Source organism: Symphalangus syndactylus, chromosome 5, assembly GCF_028878055.3.
Source record: "Symphalangus syndactylus isolate Jambi chromosome 5, NHGRI_mSymSyn1-v2.1_pri, whole genome shotgun sequence".
In the NCBI taxonomy this organism is placed as follows: domain Eukaryota; kingdom Metazoa; phylum Chordata; class Mammalia; order Primates; family Hylobatidae; genus Symphalangus; species Symphalangus syndactylus.
Genome location: NC_072427.2, coordinates 12,470,208 through 12,483,413, shown reverse-complemented (window position 1 = coordinate 12,483,413; position 13,206 = coordinate 12,470,208). Strand labels below are relative to the sequence as shown.

Sequence of the window (13,206 nt, the reverse complement as noted above, 5' to 3'; positions counted from 1 at the left end):
TCTCAGAAGGCAGGACCTTGGCCACCAGGTTGGTGAGCGCAGGTGCCAGATGAAGCTGGGGAGGAGCAGCAGGATTTATTAGGCTCCTAACTCAAAGGGAACCAATAAAAGTTCCTTCTGGAAGATTATAATCATGAAGCTATCATTTTCATTAGTCTGGACTGGTTGTTTGAACTGAGAACTGGTGCACTGTGGAGAGGTTGGTCAGTCAGGAGGAAAAAGTGGTCTGGAAAGGGAGTAAAGATGGGGCAAGCATGGATGAAACCAGGTAAAAAGAGAGGAATGATGAAGAAAGCTGCTGCTGGCTTCTACATGTAAGTGCAGCCCCTTTTGAAAAACAGAGTTGCTTCCTGTCTTTCAGTACTATAAACTAGCACCAATTTCTTCCCCGTTTTTTATGTGAGCCATTTTGAGTGCTTTTGTGTTACTTTATCACAAACTTACAACACCTTCTCAAAATTTCTCTCTCTTCATCCCAAAACTAATTTACTTAGCCTCTTCTCCTTAGGAAGTTCTGGTCATTTTGGTTAATTATAGAAAAACATAAAGGGTCTTAACTTTGTTTAAAGTGGTCACAAGGCCAGATGTGGTGGCTTATGCCTGTAGTCCCAGCACTTTGTGAGGCTGAGGTGGGAGGATCGCTTGAGCCCAGTAGTTCAAGATCAGCCTAGGTGACATGGGGAGACTGTCTCCAAACAAAAAAAAATTATAAAATTAAAAATAAAAAAAGTGGTTGCTAGTACCAGCTTTTGCTTCAGGGAGACTCACTGTGACTCCAACTCCATTTCTGGCCAGCTGTGTAATCTTGAACAAATTATCTGTTCTGAGCCTCAATTTCCTAACATGTTCAAAAGAAAACCAATAGTCACTACTTGGTAGGACTGTTAGAAAGAATGAACGGGAAAACGCACAGCATGGATGGCATAGCATTTTATGCATTGAAGGTCTTCAATAGCTAGTAGCCATCAGTGTTGCAAGTCATTCTTGCAATTCTAAATGCTCTGTCTGGGTTTTAGATCTACGAAAGTCACTCCCTAGGCCCATTCACCAGCCCTAGGTACGTGGAGACCAACGACATTTTATTTTTTGGCCAATTTCTTCTATTCAAACACTCTGATCAGAATTCAGTCATATTACGGTTAAAGAAAAAAACAATCCTTGATTATCCTCTGTTCTTGAAAGCACTATCACCCTTGTTGGCTTAAGGCCAACCTGATCTCTGTGCTGAAAGAGCTGCTTTTTGCTTGGAAAAGGCAATGGCTGCCAGCTGCTTCCTCCGATGCCGTCTTCACTGCAGATAGCAATAAACAGCTGCAAGGAATGTGTTAATTGGTCTTGATCAAGATGTCATCTTCTGTGTTATTATTGAGTCAATGCCAGGTAGACAATGCCAGCAAACAGACAACAGTGAAAGTTGTCCTGATGCAGGAAAGTTGTACTGATTGCAGCGAAAGTTGTCCTGATGTAAGCCTTAGCTTACAGCATTCCCACTCAATCTCATTGACAGATTAAAGATCTCCACACATTTCAACTGCTAGGTTAACATATGTATGGACATTACTTAACTGACTTTTTTAAATCATCCATCTGCTTAAGAGATAGAAGATAATTTACTGCTTTGAAGAGGTTTATTTAAAAACCACTTCCCAGAGCTGGACAGAGCTGTTCTATGGTGCAACACCCTGGCCAGATCTCTAAACGCTGGTCTGTATGGCCACTCCTCCTAGTTCACAGATCTCCCCCTTGTTAAGCCCAAATGCTACAAGTGTGGTCCAGGAATCGATGCATGAGCACATTATCAAGTACTGAGGACCAGGAGCGTTGGTGATGGTGCCTTGGGCACCCTCTCTACCACTAACTGGCTGTGTGACCTGGAACAATTTACTTAACCTTTCTGGGCTTCAGTGTCTCATCCCTAAAATGTGAAGACGGACATTAGTATTTGCTTTGCAGATTTTTGAGGATAAGGGTTATACATAGCTATTGATAATGACTAATACATGGTAAGTGCTGATAAGAACATATTTTTTGTGATGTTGATGACACTGACGGTGATGCAGGTGATGTCACGGAGCTTGGAGCCCTGTTATACGTGGGCTTGGTGAGACATTTAAAGAGCATCTGGCCCTTTTAGCTGAAGGATAGAAGTGAGTATCTTTTGACTCCTTCTGCCTTCTCACCCATGGCTGCACCAGTCTGTGCACCTGTATCTTTATTTATTCTCCTAACATCAGCCCTCCTGACTGAAGTTGCACTCATGACTTGAGTCCTATGCACAGATCTCAACACTTGAATCAGAACTTCTTTTGTCCTGAATTTTCTTTTTGTTTTCTTTTCTTTCTTTCTTTCTTTTTTTTTTTTTTGAGACAGAATTTTGCTCTTATTGCCCAGGCTGGAGTGCAGTGGCATGATCTCGGCTCACTGCAACCTCCGCCTCCTGCGTTCAAGTGATTCTCCTGCCTTAGCCTCCCAAGTAGCTGGGATTACAGGCATGTACCACCACGCCTGGCTAATTTTGTATTTTTAGTAGAGACGGGGTTTCTCCATGTTGGTCAGGCTGGTCTCGAACTCCCGACCTCAGGTGATCTGCCCAACTTGGCTTCCCAAAGTGCTGGGATTACAGGTGTGAGCCACCGCGCCCGGCCTTGTCCTGAATTTTCAAACATAGTTGGTTCTTAGATCCTGACCTAAAACACCCTGCGTGACACCATGGTCTTCCAAAGCTACTCATACGGGCCCCTGTCAGAGCTGCAGAGAAAGAAGCTGGCTAAAAAAAGGCCATATAGAGACCCTGGTGGCTCCCCCAGGGAGCACTACAGCCCCTGCAGTCAGCACAGAGGGGGACCCTGATTAGGCTTTCCTATTCAGCTGCCTTGGGACACTGGCTCACCTTGTGTGTTAGCTGGTGAAGAACTCAGGACCCTCAAAGGAGAAGTCAAGCCAAAAGAGTGGTGTTGCCCCTTCTCTGGAAGCATTTGAATTACTACTATAAGGTAATAATCTTTGTGTTTTAGATTTTCAAATCTCAAGCTATAAATATATTGCTTTTAATTATTTTTGGAATACAGCCAAAACAATATTTACCAAATCACTTTCAGAAGGCCAGTGAAGAAGCCCAAAACACAGCAGCCACACCCACTGATTTCTATTTTCCTAAGTTGAAAACTGATCCCTCTCGATTGCAGATGATTGTGAATAGTTTTGTATGTCCAGCAACATATTGCTAACCTCAGCCTTTCTTTCTTAAGCTCATTATTTGCTAATGATTTTCTTGGCCACAAAGCTCATAAAATTCCCTTGAGTTGCTTAAAAAAAAAAAACCCCTCTTAGGACATTTGTTCCATTTGTTCAGCATCTGTGCCGGACAACATCTGGAGCCTGAGGAAATTCCATCGCTCAGGGTATGACGCGTAAATGAAATTACTTTTTCATGCACTTCAGAAGAGATTCAAGAGCATCTTTCTGACCAAACAAGCCCTTTTGTTCTCCTCCAGCAAGTGTTTCTCATTAAAAATGTCATCTCCCTAATAAATTGCCTTATTGCCCCTGCAGCTGGGCCTATTGTTTTCATGGTTTTGTGCTCACTCTGATTCTCACAGGGAACAGAAAGCCAGAGAAAAATGGGACTTTTCCCCCATTCTGTCTCCATGAAATGCCTTTATTTCACCCTTTGTGTTTGAGTGAGAACTTGTCTTTCATCAGAGCCCTCTATTCTCCCAATAATCACTGCTTTTGGCCCAATATTCACTGCTTTTGGCAAAATATCCTCAGACACATCCTGTCAGATAGACTTTTCCTACCTAGATACTGGATGGTGGCAGCTTGCATCCAGGGATCCCAGCCCAGGCCGAAAAGTGGCATTTTGGGGATTATGTCCTAGTGGTTTATTCTTTGTAAAAAAATATCCAATGTGACACATCTTTAGTCTCTGCCATAAGAACATATAAAACAATTTTAGGGATGGCAAAGATAAAGAGATTAACTTGGGACAAGAATGGGGGATAGGATGAGATGTGTGTGTCTGTGTGTGTGTGTGTGAGAGAGAGAGAGAGAGGGAGGGAGAGAAAGAGGGAGAGAGAAAAAGAGAGAGAGAGAGACCTGGGATTATGGGTTCCTATAGAAGCCACAGAAAAGATTTAAAACAATCTTGGAAACACTTGATGCAAGCTATGTCCCTAGAGTTGAGGGGTGAAAAAATATCTTTTTTTTTTTTTTGTATCTCTGGTCAGAATTAACGTTGAATGTGAAAAGTTCATCTTCTATCAATTTCTTTCCCCCATATCCCTTCAGCCTCTCCTTTTCACTGGCCTCTATTGCTAACATTTATTCACTAGGTCAGCAGGAATTTGTACAACCAAACTCATCTTCCCCAGTTATTTAGTCCACTTTCTATCTATGCACAATGTAAAGTAATAATAACAATAACAAGGAGAAGAAGGGCCTAACTGGAAGAGAGAAAAGGCATTTCTGGCATGCAAATGGCTTTGCACTGAAAATTCTTTTGGAATCTCCAGGCTTCCTTTGACTTTTTCGAAACCTTGAAAGGAAGGGTACAGGAGGCTAGCAGACAGAATTGGCTGGCTGCCATGAGCTGGGTGCTTGGGCTAATTTTGCATACAAGTTCCCTGAATTTTCTTCACTAAATGCAAACATAGGCCACCATTAACATCTGCCCTCTGTGATTCTTTTGCAGCAAAGCTGCAGATCCCTGAGGCCAAGGCTGATGAAAGATGTGGGTAGCCGATTCTGTCCTGTGACCTGGAGGCTCTGAATTTGTGATTGAAGAGATCCTGCACAGTCCTCTCCCCCTGTCATATCAGGCATCTGCAAGGCATTCTAAGGACCCCTAGGAGCACACAGTTCAATCCAGCAACCCCTACTACTAAGGGTCACAAATGCCTATGTCCAAGTCTATGCTGGCCCCGTCAAAGTCCCGTCTCTGCTCTGCCCCCAGGGTCTTACGGGCTACATATGGGACAACTTTTTAAATACTTGCACATGTTGTGATCATTGTAAGTCCAAGTCACAAAAACAGCAGAAATAGAAAGTTTTACCTTAGAGTGAAAATCAAGGGTGGTGTTGCTACCAGATAGTGCCACTCAGTTGCAGGTTCTTGGTGTCCCGAACGAAGAATTGGACGAGACACATACATAGCAAAGCAAAGCAACGAAAGTGTATGAAGCGCAGTATTACACTCTCAGAGCAGGAGAGCGAACTGACCCCTGTGAGATGAGATCAGCGTCAGTTTGGTGTACTTTGGTTCTTTTTATGTGTTTTTTTTCTTCTCCTCCCAAGGCTGCCTAATCTCTAGCCAGTGTCTGCCCTTTAGATTGATAGGTGTGTTGCTTAGTTACTTTGGCCCCTGTGCACTTGTGCATCACCTCTATCCCATAATTTTAAGTACATGCATGATATGCAGCCTGAAGGCATGAACCTTAAATAGCTGATTGCCATACAAGGTTATGTTAAGGATACTGTTTCTCTCTAATGTGCATGCCCATCTCTGAAGCACTGCCTTTTACTGGTTTGGTCCCAATCTTGCTGGTCATGGGGTCCTTGCTCACCTTTTTATCTCACTTTTTTTTGGCTGCTGAACCTCTGCTTTTTATCTCGCTTCCTGTTCACCCGTCCCTTCACCGTGCTTCTGTTCTCTGCTTTTACTTATTCTGCTGTTTATCCAACTTTTAATTCCCTTTGCTATTCTCCGGCCTCATTTTCTCTATTTTTCTCCTGCCTCAGTGTTACGATGGAGTTGGTCATTGAGATAGATTTTGATGCATGAATCAGAGTTCTCAGGGAAGACAAGGTGGGAAAGGCTTTGGTTTCAGAGAGACCAGGCTATAGAAAAGCACAAACGCATGAGATATCTGTTTATTTGTACCATCATTTGTCCTTCGTTCTTTTGTTGAACAACTTAGGACGTATTAGATTGGCTGGAGCTTGGTACACCCAAACTCAATTTTAGATGAATAGACACCCTTTTAGGGGCTAGCGATACAGGGATGAGGATGACAAGGAGTCTGCCAAGTATTTTTTTTCAGTAGGGGCTACGGACCCGTAATAAATATAAAAGTAAATATATAATATACAAGTGCTACAAAGAAAAATAAATCATAATAAGAGTGAGATTGAATATTAGGAAAAGGAGACCTGAATACAGTGATCTTTAATCTCTCTAAGGAAGAGACTCTTCTGAAGATGCATGTATTTGAACAGACACAGTGGTGCGTGTTCCAGGGATCTTAAATACTTGGTACTTACTGAAGCATAAAGTGGCAGGAAGAGAATAAAGCATGACGTCCCTGGGGATGTGTAGAGCTGTATAATGAGGAATATCTGAGGTGCATACTAAGCAACATTAATGTAAATAGTGTAGGCAAGATCGGCACAGACATTAAGAAATTGTAGTTTGGTAGCAGAGTGGGCTGGGGAGGTGACAAGTGTTTTAGAAATATGACCCAGGTACTAATGTGGACACTGCTTTAGAGTGAGGAGACTCTGGATCCACAAATATTGGGTTACAAGATGTTGTCAATCTAGTTATCAGTATCAGCAGCAACAGCATTTATTGAGCTCCTCCTATGTACGAGGAACTGTTCTGAGCACATTAGTAGTATTAACTTTTTAAATCCCTCAATAGTACTATGAGCCAGAAAGTTTAAGTAGCTTGCCCAAGGTGTTCTATCCACCTGGCAGAGCAGGAACACCACGCAAGCAGTCTGGTGAGGTCAGACACAGAGCCGTAACCACTGTGCCATACAGACTTCCAGCCATCATGAGAGACCATGGGTGCTGGACATGAAGGTAGTTTCCGGGGGGCCTGAAGGGAGGGAAAGCTTTAAGGTGTAGTAGTTGGCAAGACTTCCTTAATTAATTGGGATGTGATCGTGAAAGACAGGAAAGAGTAGAAAATGCTCCGAGGGGATTGATCTTGCTTGGAAAGCAATGTGTACCATGATGCCACCAAGAGAGACGTGCACTGGTTAAGTGAGTTTCAGCCAGAGGACCCAGTGGGTTACGCAGGAAGCAGCTGGAACTTTCCCACAGATGGGTGATTTGATTAGTCACCCAACACAACCAACTGTTACTTGATTTGGGAGCAGATTACTACATAATATGACAGAACAAACCATGTCTGTCTACTGCTGAGAAATTTTTGATAGCTCCTTAGCAAATTCCAAATTTAGTACAAGTTCCTTTTTCTGGGATTACAGAAAAAAAAACCTCTATAGTATAGTTCCAATAACCCTCTTCATCCTAATCTTTCTTTGTTTTCCTACTAAAAACCCAATCTCCAATTAACTAGGCTGAGCACAGGGCTGGGTCCCTGATGAGTGCTCTGTCATTTAGACCTTATATGGTCTATTGGAAATGGCATGGATTTAAATATCAGAAAGATTTGGGTTTGAATCTAGACCGCTGTCCTTATTGTACTTCGGTGAGTCATTTGATCACTCTTGCTGTTTCTTGGCTAGCATGGGATGATCTCTGACCTACCATCTCCTGGAGAGGATCAAACTATAATGACTAACATTTATTGTCCTGTTGCTAGTGCCTCGAATTTTTCTAAGGTCTCTGTAAGCAGTTTTTTGTTTGATTCCCCAGGAACCAAGACACAAGATACCATTGTACAGATGTAGAAAACTGAAGCACAGAGCAGTTAAACCACTTCCCCAAAGTCACACTTGCCAAGTTAGGACTGGGTGCGAATTAAATCCCAGTTGCTCTGACTCTATCCTATTAGTCAATATTGTGACTGATTAATGTTATATTGCTAAATTGACTGAGATTGCTTATCTAAAGCACCTGGCACATGACAGCCCCCCCTCCACAAATGGGCATGGCTGTCTTTCAATAAAACTTTATTTACAAAAAGAGGTGGTGGGCCAAGCATAACCAGGAGGCTGATTCTTGACACTCTGCTGACTCTTGACATAAATTACAGTAAAATATGGAAAATAATTATGTAGTGATGGGTTTTCATTGTTTTTTAATGTAATGTATTTAATTAAATTAATTGTAAGCCTGAATAATTTAATTTTAGAGAATGGCTCTATTTAACAATCGGCTCATGGAGTTTCTGAAAACTTAGCAGCCAGCTCTCACAGGCTCACTCAAACCCACTTCCTGGTTACAATTCCAGCCCCTGCCCAGCTGTGCGAACTGGGGCAAATGATCTCAGTTTTTTCACCTGGGAACCAGAAGCAGTTCCTACTGAGCTATGCTCTGAAATAATTGGAAATAATGTATGCAAAGAGCCCAGCAGCTAGAATTCAGTAACTGGTGCCTACAGCAATGAAAGAGGAGCTGCATTAATGATTCGTATTTCTCTTGGTTATGGCCTTCAGGCCAGTTCATAAAAGATAGAAGCTGGAAAGAAGGGAGGTGAGATCCAAGGAGATATAACTTGCTTCTTTTAAGTGCCTCGCGTGTACCAATCACTAGGAAGTGATTCCAATCCTTTATTCACTGAATCTTCATGGTAAACCTTTGAGTGTATTGTCTTCCCTATTTTACAGCTACGAACCACAAGATTCAAAGGGGTGGAAAGCATCGGGGGGCATTCAGTTGTCAGGGAGCAAAGCAGAGTTCCATCAAGGTCTTCCTGATTTGAAAATGCCCTCCCTATCGTGTGAGTCGATCCTATTAAGGGAAGCCAGGGTTCTGAGATAAATCAGTGGTATCAACCTGGTAGCAATCAATTTTATTCCAGTTAAACCCTTGGGTTCGAAATCAAATTCAGAGACCCATTTTATTGACTAGCTGGATCAGTTGGTGCTTTACACTGACAATAAATGCAGGCAGGCAAAATCACTAGGCATATACTGAATACTGAGCTAGGAACTAGGGATGTTCAGATAAATGACTTAGCCCCTCCTTGAAAGGGCTTATAACCCAGCCAGGGAGACAGACCAATCAAATAATGAGGATAGCGAAGGATTTGATAATGTAGCAGGGCTATGGGGGAGATCATACAAAGTGCAATTAAAGAATAAAGGCTGTCAAGACATGCTACTCAAAGGAGAAATTGCAATTCCCAGACAATTCTTGTTTCTTATCTCTCCCACTTTCCGGGCACCTGCGTGCGTTGATAATGATCCTTCTTGCTCACTGGCACCTGCTTGCTTTGATAATGATCCCTTCTTGCTCACTCTCCTCCTCCGCCATCACGATTTTTCTTACTCCATCCTCTTCATTCCTCAGGACTGGCAGAACTTCTTGTGGAAGCCCTTTCTTGAGGTACACAGGGTGGGCTTGGCACCTTCTTGTATGCTTCTCTAGGTTCCTCAGCATGTGTGTCCTTATCGAAGACTTATTACACTATCCTGCAATGGTCTATTTAGGCATTAGTCTCTCCCATTAAATAAGGAGTTCCTTGAAGGCAGAAACTGTACTATTTGATTTTGTTAATGTAGCACCCAGCATGACATCTGGTCTAAACTTATGCTCAACAAATACCAGGAGAATGAATAAATGAGCAAAGCCCGAGCTGGATCCTCAGAAACATGAGGGGCATGACACTGGAAAAAGGTAGGGAATGGGCAAGGAAGATATAGGGTAACAAACGTTCTGGAAAGATTTTATGGCCTGGCACGGTGGTGGCTCACGCCTGTAATCCCAGCACTTTGGGAGGCCGAGGAAGGCAGATCATTTGAGGTCAGGAGTTCAAGACTAGCCTGAACAACGTGGTGGAACCCTGTTTCTACTAAAAATTAAAAAAATTAGCCAGGCATGATGGCATGCACCTGTAGTCCCAGCTACTTGGGAGGCTGAGACAGGAGAATCTCTTGAACCCAGGAGCGGGAGGTTGCAGTGAGCTGAGATGGCGCCACTGCACACCAACCTGGACGACAAAGCGAGATTCTGTCTCAAACAAACAAACAAACACAAAAACACCTTCCAGAAAAGTCTGAAGATACTATCATTAACAAATGTTTCTCTCTTTGTCTTTCCCTTACATCTCATAAAAAATAACACTGTCTTTCACTTACGGTATTTTTTCCCCCAGAATCTAATTTTTATACTTTTAGTCAATTACAGATGCTTCCTAAATGTAAGTCTGAGACTCACCTAACTCTATTTGGGAAGAGTCTAGCAACCACTGGGGGTGATTAAAACTTGGTTGTTCCTAGCCCCGTTCCCTTAGTTATTCCTTGCCCATCAACTGACCATCCGAGGCAATCTCATGAATGGCTGTATTAAAAATATATTACAATTCCGTGCCAAACACTATTCATTTATCTTCCATCTGTTTAAAAATGTATTAATAGATACAATTTGCTCTCTGGGACCTTTGGCTCCTCCCCAGGTTCCTGATTATTTATTTATACTGACTGGCTGGGATTCTTTTAGGCAGGATGATTATAATAAGACCTATCTTTCCCTTTTCATGGTAGACGACTCATGCTACTTTTCTCTTAGAATCCTCCAGGCAGCATTCTGTCAACTTCAAAATGAGTGTCTCCATGTCAATATTCTTCCTTCTCACAGCAAAATAAATTCTGGAATCAGTGACTTCCTTCCAATTAAGGCCAATTCCCATTTGTTTTTGACTTTATGGCTGTGGTGTGTGGAGGACAGAAAGGATTAATAATGATTTACAAGTGAGGCAAGAATTGAAACCTAGCACATCAGAGGTGGTCTGATTCTGCTCCACAGCCTCTGAGGCCTCAGCTAGTAAGACTGGAGAACAGCTTGGGTGACAGGGACAGCTGGGAGCTGGAATCATCTGGAGGCTACAGGTTGGGGGCTTGGGCTGGGATGACTTGAAGGCTGGGCTCAGCTGGGATTTTCAAGTGGAATGCCTGCATATGGTCTCTCCATGTGTCTTAGGCTTTTTAAAGTATGGTAGCAGGGTTCCAGGAGAGTCCAAGAGACCATGGTGGAAGCTGACCCAGCCTTGGAACCCACACTGCCACCTTCTTTTCTTACAAACAAGTCAGCCAAGGGTCAAGATGAAGGGCAGTAGATGCCATCTCTGGATATCAGGGATAATACATGGCAGAGAGCAAATGCTTGATAAATCGCAGCTTTTATATTATCCATATCACTGCATAGGGCCTCCAAGAAAATTAGAGTTCCTTTATTTTCCCAAATTCTTTCCTGTGAGTGAGTAATAGAAGCACTGCAAGATAATTGTCTTTTGTTTAAAGAACACTGGATAAGGGAATAGAATGAGGTTGCAATTTTGTTGTTTTGGTTAAAGAAGGAATTGAGATGGTAACATTATGATGGAATTTGGTTTTCATTCTCACTATGTACTAGGCACAAAATCATAGAAAATGGTTTCATTTTATGCTTTTATTTCCGCTTGAAACATGGGAGTCACACACAGAAATGGCTTTCTTTCAATTACATGGCTAGTAGTAGGTAAAGTGGGACACGGCATTTTGAATCACAAGAATTGTTATGGGCAATATCAAATACATGAGGAAGTTTGAACTTCCTGAAGGCAAATGCCTATAATATACACACTCATATGGTGACTATCCATTCACTTGCTAACTTCATTAACAAGTATAAGGTTGGCGCAAAGGTAATAGTGGATTTTGCCATTACTTTCAATGGCAAAACCGCAATTACATTTGCACCAACCTAATATTTACCAACCACCTGTAAGCTGGTTGAGCAGGATCAATTCTAGACAACAGAGCAGGGCAGTGAATAGAAAAACCCTGTGTCCTTGTCAACCTTACATCTTAGCAGAGACTCAAGCTGGTTCCACCTTTTTGTGAGGAACTCATGCAATTTTCCTCATAAAGGTCCAGTTCACTAAATGGCCTCACATAACTTATCAAAATTGTATGAAGAAAAAAAAGTATATAAGCTTTTAATATGACAGTTAAATTGTACTCTTTTCCTAAAGAATGATTTGCTTACTCCACAAGTGTGCAGCTTGAGGGCATTTAGAATTATTTCTTGTAGATAATCAGATATATTTTAGATGGAGCTATAGGAAATCGCTAATATTCACCCACTCATTTTTTCTTTTTTGAGACAGAGTCTTGCTCTGTCACCCAGGCTGGAGTGCAATGGTGCGATCTCAGCTCACTGCAACCCCTGCTTCTCAAGTTCAAATGATTCTCCTGCCTCAGCCTCCCAAATAACTGGGATTACAGGCATGTGCCACCATACCCCGCTAATTTTTTTTTTTTTTTTGTATATTTTTTGGTAGAGACGGGGTTTTACCATGTTGTCCAGGCTGGTCTCGAACTCCTGACCTTGTGATCCACACACCTTGGCCTCCCAAAGTGCTGGGATTACAGGCGTGAGCCGCTATGCCTGGCCCACTCTTTTTTTCAAAAAAAATTTTTTTTTGAGATGGAGTCTCGCTCTGTCACCCAGGCTGGAGTGCAGTGGCGCGATCTCGGCTCACTGCAACCTCCGCCTCCTGAGTAGCTTTTGGGGTACAAGTGGTTTTTTGTTACATGGGTGAATTACGTAGCGGTGAATTCTGAGGTTTTAGTGCACCCATCATCTGGGTAGTGTACCTTGTACCTAACATGTAGGTTTTTTTATCCCTGTTCCCCCACACTCCTCCCCCTTCTTAGTCTCTAAAGTCCATTATATCACTCTGTATGCCTCTGCTTACTCATAGCTTAGCTCCCACTTATAAGGGAGAACATACAGTTTTTGATTTTCCACTTCTGTGTTACTGCACTTGGAATAATGACTTCCAGCTCCATCCAAGTTGGTGCAAAAGACATTATTTTGTTCCTTTTAATGTCTGAGTAGTATTCCACAGACTATGGAATGTAAAAGAAAAAAATGTATATATATATATATATATATATATATATATATATCACATTTTCTTTATCTGCTAAATAGTTGATGGGCATTGAGGTTGGTTCTACATCTCTGCAATTGTTAATTGTGCTGCTATAAACATACAAGTGCAACTGTATTTTTCACACAATGACTTCTTTTCCTCGGGGTAGATACCCAGTAGTGGAATTGCTGGATCAAATGGTAGATCTACGTTTAGCCCTTTAAGGAATCTCCACACTGTTTCCCATAGTGATTGTTCTAATTAAGATTCCTACTAGCAGTGTATAAGCATTGTTGTTGGCATATAATCCTGCCAACACCTATTTTTGACTTTTTATTAATGGCCATTCTTGTAGGAGTAAGGTGGTATTGCATTGTGCTTTTAATTTCCATTTCCCTGATGACTAGTGATGCTGAGCATTTTTCCCTGTTTGT

General features: G+C 42.1%; 1 long non-coding RNA gene across 1 annotated transcript in view; it reads right to left on the bottom strand.

The window, feature by feature from the left end:
* Positions 1-13,206, bottom strand: part of LOC134736764 (uncharacterized) — a 210,321-nt gene that overhangs the window by 81,302 nt on the left and 115,813 nt on the right. Inside the window, exon 4 of the long non-coding RNA XR_010120999.1 lies at positions 3,801-3,928. This is a non-coding gene — a long non-coding RNA (uncharacterized lncRNA). The remainder of the gene's footprint in view (positions 1-3,800; positions 3,929-13,206) is intronic.